The 10,190-nt window shown below is 37.3% G+C and overlaps 1 long non-coding RNA gene across 4 annotated transcripts in view; it reads left to right on the top strand.

Moving 5' to 3' along the window:
- Positions 1 to 7,157, top strand: part of LOC129075501 (uncharacterized) — a 30,615-nt gene extending 23,458 nt beyond the window's left edge. For 3 of the 4 annotated variants that reach the window (XR_008529646.1, XR_008529648.1, XR_008529649.1), the window contains one exon: positions 643 to 7,157. This is a non-coding gene — a long non-coding RNA (uncharacterized LOC129075501). The remainder of the gene's footprint in view (positions 1 to 642) is intronic. The other variant, XR_008529647.1, reaches the window with a different exon arrangement.
- Positions 7,158 to 10,190: the final 3,033 nt, after the last annotated feature.

The raw sequence follows: 10,190 nt of genomic DNA on the forward strand, positions 1-10,190 counted from the left end.
AGATGATATAAAATGGGGGCATTGACTGGGACCTCTTTGAGGGCCCTTTATAGTAATATTCACTCATCTGTGGCATCTTGTTTGGCTCTTGGAAATTCTTACAAACTATCATAGTAGAATGTTAGAGGTGCACATTCTGTGTTTAAATCCTGTGCAACTCATTAAGTGTGTGGCCTTTTTGACAATTTAGTTTCTGATCAGACTTGTCTGTTTATGAAGATTAAGTGAAGTATTGTATGTAAAGTGCTTAATACGGTGCTTGGCACAGGGTAAGTAAAAGGTTACCCAAGAATTTTCTTAAGTTTATTTGACCAATATGAGTGACCAGTACTACCATTTAGTGGCAGGCAGAGTTGGAATGTTTTGGTTCTATGTAAGAAATTTCAAAGGTAAAAATAGTCTGAGTAGAAGAGCATCTGTGTTGGTGGGTCGTTGTTATTATAATTATTATTATTGATAGTGATATAAGTAGTATTGGTACTAATAATAGATTATTGTAGTTATTAATGTACTTTTTGGTTTTCTTTTGTTCCCTTTGTGATGTTTCTCATGGTTCTTGTGCCCGTCACTGTATGTTGTCTCTTCTAATTCTTACCCATTTCTTCTAAATGTCTGCCTTGGCTTTTCTCTTTTACTCGTAAGTGTGTATTTCTTTGCTTGTCTATTTCCTCCTTGAATGTCCTTGGTCTTTGCTCTCTAAAGTGTGTGCTACCCATTTCCACGTTTGTCTTGCTTATTTCTTCTCTGTGTATCTTTGTCTCATTTTCTTTTTTGTTCATAAGTTGTTTGTGCCTTGTCTTAGATGTCTCTCTCATTTTTTCATTTTGTTACTGATTGTCTTTGCTCTCTTAGATCTGGCTCTTTCAACTGTTCGTACTTACCATTGTGTCTCTGAGTCGCATGCTGTGTGCTTTTTGCTCATTTCCTTGTCCTGCTTACCTCTCTTTTTTTCTCTTTGTGAATTGTGATTGTCACCCTCTCCCCTTTTGTTGGTTTGACATTTTACCTTTTTGTGATTCTGGCCTCCTTTCTGCTGTTTCTACTCTTTATCTTAGATTTCTCTTTTCTACATGTCCTTTATTGCCTCTCTTGGGCCATTTTCTTTCTTTTTTCCTGCTCTGTGTACCTCTGTGTCTCCTTTTTCTTTGTGACTTTCCATTTCAATGCTTTTCTTCTCTTTGTTCTCCTGTCTTTTTGCTTTTCTTCTTCTACCCAGTTTTGGGTATTTCAGCCTCTTCATGAGTCTGTGTCTCCCTCTTTCATTTCCTGCAGTCCTCTTTCCTTACATATTTTTTGTGAACATGTGTTTGTATGTACACCTATGTGTGTTTATGTATACCTATGTGTGCATGTTTGTCTATGTTTGTGACAAAGGGGTTTCCTAACCCCTTCCCAGTAGGTGCAGAGTGTCTGCTATCAAAATAAGCATTGCAGAGCTGTTCCTTATGCCAGGCTGTCCTGTGAAATAATCCAAAATGAATAGAAAGCTCATGGATCCAAAAACCTTAAGGACAGAAAATGGAAGGCCCGTAATGGATAAAAGTCCCAAAGTAGAAGACAAGTGAGCTTGAGACTTGAGACTTGTGAACTAAAATGGAAAACCGGTATCCTAAGATAGATGGAAACCTCAGGCTTGAGACCATCAGAAGCTCTGAGAATCATGACATACATACTGAAGATGGCCCTTGTCAGACAGAAGGCCTGAGTTGAATGAACGTCTCATGTCTTGAGTCAAACAGAAGGCTGAAGACCCAAGATGAGTGGCTGAAGACCTAAGAGTGGGGACACATGGGAGACCTAAGATCTGAGACACAAGGCCCAAGACCTAAGGAAATCCCAGTATGAGAACCGTAAACCTCAGCTCTTTTCTATTGCTGTCGTCCCTACTCTTGGACATTTTCAGTTCTCCATTTCCAGTTTTTATATCTCCATTTAAACTCATTTTGAGATGCTCTTTTTGATGTTGTTATTATCTTGAAGAGCTCTCTTTACATTGGAAATATGCTGGGGTCATTGTAAGCCAGTTTTTATCACAGTTTTGAGTCATTCATTAAGTTTTATGTATTTTTTGTAACTTCCACCTCTCCTCACGTTCACTCCATTTGAGAGAGACATATAGATGAAATTGTATTTCAGTCTCACTTTTTCCTCAGAAGCTCTAGGTTAATGAGAAGAGTAAAGCATCAGGCTATTGGGGAAAAAGTGCCAGGCTATGTAGAGAAAATGTAGAGGTGCTCCTGGGCAATGAGAACAATTAGACATGAAATACATAGATGTGTGAGCCTGTTGAGAAGAATCAGCCTGCAACACCTGACTTCTTTGAACTTGGGTGAGCAGGATTCCTGGGGTCTGGGATTCCTAGTGATGGTTACAGAAAAGTGGGCTTGGAACAGAATGAGGCCCCAAGGAGGCAGCCTGAACTCCCTGCTCATAGTAGTGGCCTAATAATTTGGTAGTCTGCACCAACCTTGCCTTTGGGTTTAATACCAACCTCTAGGCTTAAAGGTGAGAGAATTTAGGAGTATTTAGCAGGTTTAATCCTCCTAGATCCCCCCCACCTTACCATGAGAGAAGATCATTTAAATAATTGAGAATATATATGAAAGTAAAATGTTCTCATTAATACTGTATTGGCAGCCATGCATTGCCAATATTTGAAAGAGCACTGTCAGTTGTGAAGCATTATGTACTTCAGGGGTTATCTCACCCTTTCTGTAAAAGGTGAGATGGTAAATATTTTAGTCTTTGGAGGCCATATGGTCTCTACATTTTTTTTTTTACAATCCTTAAAAAAGGAAAAACTTCTTAGCTTGTGAACCAAGTGGATATGGTCTGTGGGCCATAGTTACCCCTGATGTAAATGCCAAGGACTGTGCTGAATATTTCCTTGTGTGAGCCTGTCCTTTTGCTTGGCACTAAGGATTCAATGATTATTTATGATCACATGCAAGTGACCTGAATAAAAATGTGTGAATATACTTTTAAACTATGACAGTGCTTAAAGACTTACAAGTTTTAGAGTTGACGAATGAATATTGATTACACAGTATATACATTGTACTGCATAGGCACTGTGGATACAAAGATTAGAAGAAGCATGAATAAAGTGCTTTGTCAAAAGTATGTAATACTATACAGATATTCAGAATTAAGTGATTGATAAATGAAAATTCATACATTTGGATCCATGATGTTTCTGCCGCTTTGGTGATTTTGAGTAAAAATACAGTATTCCAGGTAGCAGAAAAGAAAACCATGGAAGCTGCTTTTAAAACTATAATATATACAGCAAACATAAGGGATTAAGCTATTGTGATGACTTATAATGTGCCAGATAACATGCTCTAGGCACTATGGATAACAGGGGAAAAAAGCATATTCTCAATATAGAATTAAAAGTTTCAGATAAGGTGTGCATTTTAAAGTGAGCTAAACTAAAGCACTAAATACTGATGGGCTAAATGTTTATGAATTAATAAATGTTAACAGCCTTTTATGGGCCACCTATTGTTTTGGGTTCTGTGAAATCTAAAATAATGCTCTCAAGTAATAAGGGGAGCTGTATGTTCTGCATTATTAGATGTAAGGACTTAGATACTGCTTATTTTTATCAGACAAGACTTTACTGGTGATGTCAAGTTGTTACCGGTATATTTTCCCATGTTACAGGGAAATTTAGTGAATGAGATTGAGCCTTCTAAACTATAAAGTGTTACATAAATATAAGACATTAAGTGTTTCTGTGTGCATAAAACTGAGATAAGCATTCTCTACAAAAATTATCATAGTGTGTTTGACCCACTATGAGAAAGCTAGTATAAATAATTATACAAACTGAGGCATCCAATACTTGTTAAATGAATGAATATCAGTTGCCTACTATGTCAGCTCACTGTTAAAGGCACTAAAGAGTACACACATTATCATTTCATTGTGCCTACTGTTGAGAAAAAGGCAATACATATGTTAGCATTTTGTGAACTCTAAAGTACCATATAAATGTAACTGTTGATTTTATTATTTGGTGCTGAGTACTAAACTTAAAAATTGTATCACAGCTATCATACTGTGAAAAAAGTTGGAAAAAGTTTGAGGAAGTATTGTTAAATATTGAAGATTATGAATATAATATGTAAAAGATTATGATGAATGCAAGACTGGATAATAATTGTCTCTTCTGTGCCAGTCATTTTGCTAGGCATCAGGGATCTGAAGATAAACCATCTATATTGCAATTTATAAGTCTTAAACAGCCATGCATATATAAGCAATATATGCTGGATGAATAATGATGATTTACTCTCTTCATCTCCAGAGATAACAACTAGTAATGCAAAAATTCATTACCGTTATCATTCAACCTGCTACAGAGATCTGTGTGTAAATCTAGAAAGCCAAGTGCTCTATACAGATATAAGGAATTAACTTGACTTAATGAATGACTGATTACTTTCTATGAGGCTCAAAACTATATATGCCCTAGTATATAAAATCATTTTATCCTTATGGAATGCTCACAGGAGGAAATGAGGTAATAGGTGTGAAATCCAGAATAAAAGGTACTTAACCACTGCTAGGCTTATTTAATGATGAAAACATGGGAAAAATAGAATTGTGCAAAGCAGTATGCAACAGAGGCCAAGCAAGGTGAAAAATACAACATGGACTAAAAGTCTACCTGCTCTTTGGCCTGAGTGAAGAGATGGGAATTTTTTTGAAAAAAGCAAGGTGTTTTGGTTCTCCATCAGTTTTTTTTAATGCTGAATGTTGAAGATGGAGGTGAATTAGATCCATCATAGCCTTGCTCAGAGACATATAAAGAGTAAGACTAAATGACTCATAGATTCATTTGACAAACAGCATATTTTATGTGGAATAGATAATTCTAGGTCCTGAACATAAAAGCAGTGAAATGGGCCTAGTCTAAAGGTCTTTAGGTCACAGATCATAGTTGAAGATATGGAAATACCTTTGATTTTTGAGTAAATATTTGAGGGCCTGTTTTCTGGGAAGTACTATGCTTATTTAATTGAGTAAATGTAGTCCAGAAAGCCCATTGACCTGCCTCGGAGATTAAAAAATAGAAAAAAAAGGCACGGTTCTTTTAATATAAAATGAAGGCATGTCCTCTAGTCCTAGATAATACCAATGTCACTTGCTCTTTTACCTAAGTTGAAGCTAGAAGACTAATAAAAAAGCTCATGATTTGTCCTTTAATTCATTAATTTAAGACTGTTTTTATTATAAACAGTTTAAGATGAGAAGATGAAACAAGTGGTTTTAAAAGTATTTGCTCATTGATATGGCTTAAAGTGAGGAAACCACTTGAAGAATAAAAAAAGATTTTTTTCTAGTTTTTCCATATGTTGTAAACGTTTATTTACTCTGATTAAAGTACTGTCTTTAAGTGCTGAGGAGAATGAAGAGATTCAAAAGACCAAAATGTACTTTAATCTCAGTTGCTTATTGTTGAAACACAAGAATACATTTTATGACTGCAGGTCTTTTCACTAGTTAATAAAATTCATTGAACATCTGTGATAGTAAGACACTGAGAAGGAATGATTGAATAGATCATCTTCTCTTTGGCATCTTTCATAGAGTGGGGATGAGAGAGCTTTTTATGCATTCATACAAACATTGGAGGTGATGCTAAATGTAGATCTGGTATAAAAGGCACTTGATCTTGGAGATGCAATAAAAAAAGCAAGGAATAGAACAAAAATCTTTAAACAGAATTGTCTATTTGAAGACAATGTGCTAACTCCTAGACAGAAATCAAAAAAGATCTTAACGGAAAGACATTTGTTTTTTTAAGTGGCTTGGAGACTACATAGATGTTCCATTCATTTTTTTTTCCACTTGTTCATTCATTCTACAAGTATATTTGAGTACCTATTGTATATAAGGTCCTTTGCTAGGTACTCAGTTGACCCCAGAGACATGAAAAAAATGAATGCCTTCCCAGAGAAAGTTTAAAACTTTTGGGTTGTTTTCTTGTTAGGGGTATGGCTTAGCACCTGAACAACATTGTGTGGTTTAATTCCTACTCCATAATTCTTTCACTCTGGCCACTACAATAAGCAGGGTTTTCCATTGAGCTTGCTCCTTTAGTTGCAGAAACCCTCCTTATAAATAGACACTTCATTTTTCCTAGCTTGTCCCATGAAAAATGGCTATGGCCACTGCTAGGCAGAGGGAGGGGTGACAGATTCCCAGACTCCAGTCTCAATTGTACTAGCCTTGGGGAACCACTCATACTGAAGTCACTTCCTTTATCAGTTTGTCTGTTTTCAATTCTTTACCTTTTATATTCTGACAAATATATACTGCCTAAATAGATCTCTGAAGAACAATCCCCAGATACTGCATAGCAAGATTGGAGGTGAAGACATGATTTCTCTTGCAACATATTTTCTACTTAAACCTTAGGTACCACCTTATAAGCACCTAAAACCTGTTCATGAAAAGACTTGTTATGGTAGAATAATGTCAGTGATTGAAAATGGCTTAACAATTTTAAATTGCTTAAATTTTAAGAATAATAATTGGAAGTAATTGGCAAACCCAAACCTCTAAATCTAGGCCCAACTGGGCTTTGACCTTTTCTATTTTTAAATCACTCATAGAGGGTGGGATAGGAGGAAGAGTGAAAGAAAAGGTCAAACCTGTTTCTAAGGGCACCCTGCCTTTGTTTTAGACTGGTTAAGAAACATTCTTTATGTGGAAGTGAGGGTGCACTGTTGGAAAATGCAAAGGCGAAAGTAACCACAAGCCTTCCTTTCACAGTCTCTGGCATCCTAAGACTACCACTACTGATAAAAGAAAACATAGTACCATCATCTGATTTTTTGTGACATAAATGAAGTAGTGAACAAATTCATTTTTGTAAGAAATGGCTTCATCTCTATCCTACCTCAAAGGGAATATATGCCAAAATGGAAGAAACACTTGGACTTGTGAACTGATATGAAATGTAGAATCTGTGAACTTTGTTGAAAATTTACAAATCTTGCTTAGCATGGTGATCATCAAAGCATAGATCAAAGTAATCTAAAGCCATCTATGTATCACAATTAAGACAAATTAGGGAGTATGTTTTCTAATGTCAAATAAAAGTATGGTTTTGAAAACTTGGTATTTTGATGTCATAAGTTATATGTCATTGTCTATTCTTACACACTTGTTCTTTTTTTCTTTTTTTCTTTAACCACCTTAATCAGCCAGTATGGGTAAATGATTTGCTGTCTCATTTCTTTCTAACTTCATTTGCTTTGGTCAAGAATACTGAGCAGCACAAAGCCAATAAAATTGAGAAGCAAAAAAACATTTGAGGAAATAGCAGGGTGTGAATAGGGCATGAAAAACCATTTGTAAGTGTGTGGCAAGTAGGATGTATTCAAGAAGGAAATCACTGTACTTAAAGAAGTGAACAGTCCCAATCTCTCAGTTCGTGAAAGAATCACTGATGTTCCTAGAATTCTGAGTGAGTAAATACCCAAATTGCTGGGATCCAGCCTTGGCGGGTCTCAGGGTCCCCGAAGGAGAGATGGCTCGGCGAAGGAACAGGAGGACACTACGGTGAGGTGCGGGAGGGCAGCCAGACTTGTGAGTTTGGACTGACAGCCTTTAAGCTCAGAAACTTTATTTTTATAGGGATAAAACAAGGAACTGATACATGGCGTGATTACATAAAAGGTTACTACAAAAAATAGCACAGTGTAGTACAGGGAGACTTAATTTTTAGTAAAAGTTACTTTGATTGGAAAAGTACCATTGTTTACAGGTATAATAGTACTAGACAAAGGTTATTCTGACAAAGAGGGCTATTCAGACATTCAAATAGAGCGAGAAGTACAGAATATTACCTCCTACTGAATGTCTATCAATAAATCTCAAAAATTAACAGGTTAAGAAAAATTCAATAGAGCAGTTATTCTATAAAGGTTATTTTTAAGCCTTTAGTGGCTAGCTGTCTAGGGAGAGAGTTGATGTCTGTATTGTTTAAGTGCAGCCCCTGTGTCATGTGCAGTCTTTAGAGCCAGCCAAGGTCGTAGAGGGTTGGTTCAGCAGCCCTAGTGGCTGTTCTGTGGAGGTTTAGCTTGAAGCCATACACAAAGAGGAGGATTTCTATGTGTGTGTTCCCAAGTACTTAAATCATAATGCCTAACTTCCCTGGCCTTTTCACCCATATGTCTCCATTAATCCTTGCTCCTGCCCCGGGTATAGGAGGGGTAGTGGTCTCCATAATTCTGGGAGGAGGTGTCCTACCACGGGGAATTCTCAATAGACCTTTTCTCCACTTTTCTGGCAGCTGGTCTGCCCAATGTCTAATATTAACTTTCCTGACAGGGGAAGTGGGAAGCAGCGGGGTGTGTCATGGGCTTTTGCTCTGCAATTAATAATTCTTTCTGGGCAGTATTAGGGGAATTGTGCAAGTTTCCAGCAGTAAAATACAAGCGCCATAAAACCCCACCACCAACCACCAATAATAGCAGGCATGCAACGAAGGATGACCAAGAGATCCAGCCGTGGCTGCTTCTGCTGTGCAGTCGCGCCTCATCTGTCCCGACTGTGTCATGGGTCAGCTATTGGTTTGCTCCCGACACCAAATGTTAGATTGGTGACTTCATAAGCATATGACTTAGTGCAGTATTTATAGGCAAGAGTTTCTATTCCTTTGTTGGCAATTATACTGGGAAGTATTGCTTTTAGAAGAAAGACTTAAACTGTTGTGGGCCAAGTGACTATTCAGTACATGTGGTTTTAGCACTGGTGCCCAAAGAACTCTTGCCTTATGTGCTACAATCAAATCTTGTTATTACAAATGAGTAGGATGTGATGTGATAAAATTGCCCTGTGACCTGGTGTGTTGCTTTTGGAGGGAATGGGCCTAGGTTCCCACTGCTACTTCCATTTCTTTGCAAGGGTAGGTGGGGACAGGGATAAAGCCCATGGGGAAAGTGGGTAGAGAGGTTAGGAAAGAGCTCTTAAGTTTTTATGGGTCTTCCATGCCTCTGACTCTTGGCAGCTTCTGTCTCCTTGGGTGGACTTCTAGTCTTGTCATTTTATATGTATTCTTTGGTTCGTGGTACCTTTGGCCCTCAAAATTTTCATTCTGTTGTAATCCTGTAATGGAGAGGAAATGAAAAGCACCATGTTTCCTATTTACTAAGAAAAAGTCAGATATGGCAATTTGAAAATGACAGCAGGAATATTTAGAAAATAAAGTATTTGATAGCCCTTCTCACTTTTGTATTTTCTGCGGGATAAGCATGGGGTGACCATTGCTCCTAGTTATGTTTTGTCCATGCCAAGCCACTCCCACAGACTAATTTGTGCCTCCTGTCAAATTACTATTCTACCCTTGGTCATAAGATTTTCCCTGGTTTCTTAGGGAAAGGCAATGTTAATGGTTCTAGTAGAATTAGGGAAGCTCATACAATTATGTATTAGCTGTGAATCATTTAGCAGGAAAGCTGCTAGGTATAGATGGAACTTCTAAAAATGATGAAGGGTGTCAGGAAAAACTATTGAAAGGCCTTAAGATAGTTCTTAGAGTTTCTACCAAATCAGGGAGCACAGAGACCCGGTAGCCAAATGAATAGGTCTCATACCTTTAACTTCTCAGCTGTATTGCTTCACTTAGCTTGGTAAAAGTGATATTTTGAGGGTTTCTTAGTGCCAGTAGTTCCTAGGTTTCCCGTAGCATTTCTACCAATGACCAGCATTCCTAATGATTTTTCATTTACCCAATCTGGTTTATTTTCCATGTATACTCTGAATCAGTATCATAACGCTCCTGGAGTGAAAGCCCTCATCATTTGAATGCATATGGTAAGACCAAAGCAATGTATAAAGTAAGTTGGAAAAGAGAAGTTGGATTTGAGGGTACTTGCGAATAGCTTATACTTACAGCCTGTCACTTTGGGAAACTTCAGTAATGAAACAATTTGCAGGTAGGATGAAAAATTGGAGGAAAAATATATAGAATATTAAAGGTAGGGTGGGTTGTGAGGACTTCACTGTATAATCTACAAGAACCACCTTAGATTCACCGTGCAGGCCTAAAATAAATCTCCCCTTTTCCTTTCACACATTTGTTTTTAAACAGTCAATAATTCTGACAATATCCCTGGAAGGCCAAATGTATTATAATGAGAATAGAGAAAGGTGTGGGATCAGTCTCT

The sequence above is a fragment of the Pteronotus mesoamericanus genome, unplaced genomic scaffold (genome assembly GCF_021234165.1).
Source record: "Pteronotus mesoamericanus isolate MK-2021 breed Mesoamerican mustached bat unplaced genomic scaffold, CSHL_Meso_final contig_55, whole genome shotgun sequence".
NCBI classification, from domain to species: Eukaryota; Metazoa; Chordata; class Mammalia; order Chiroptera; family Mormoopidae; genus Pteronotus; species Pteronotus mesoamericanus.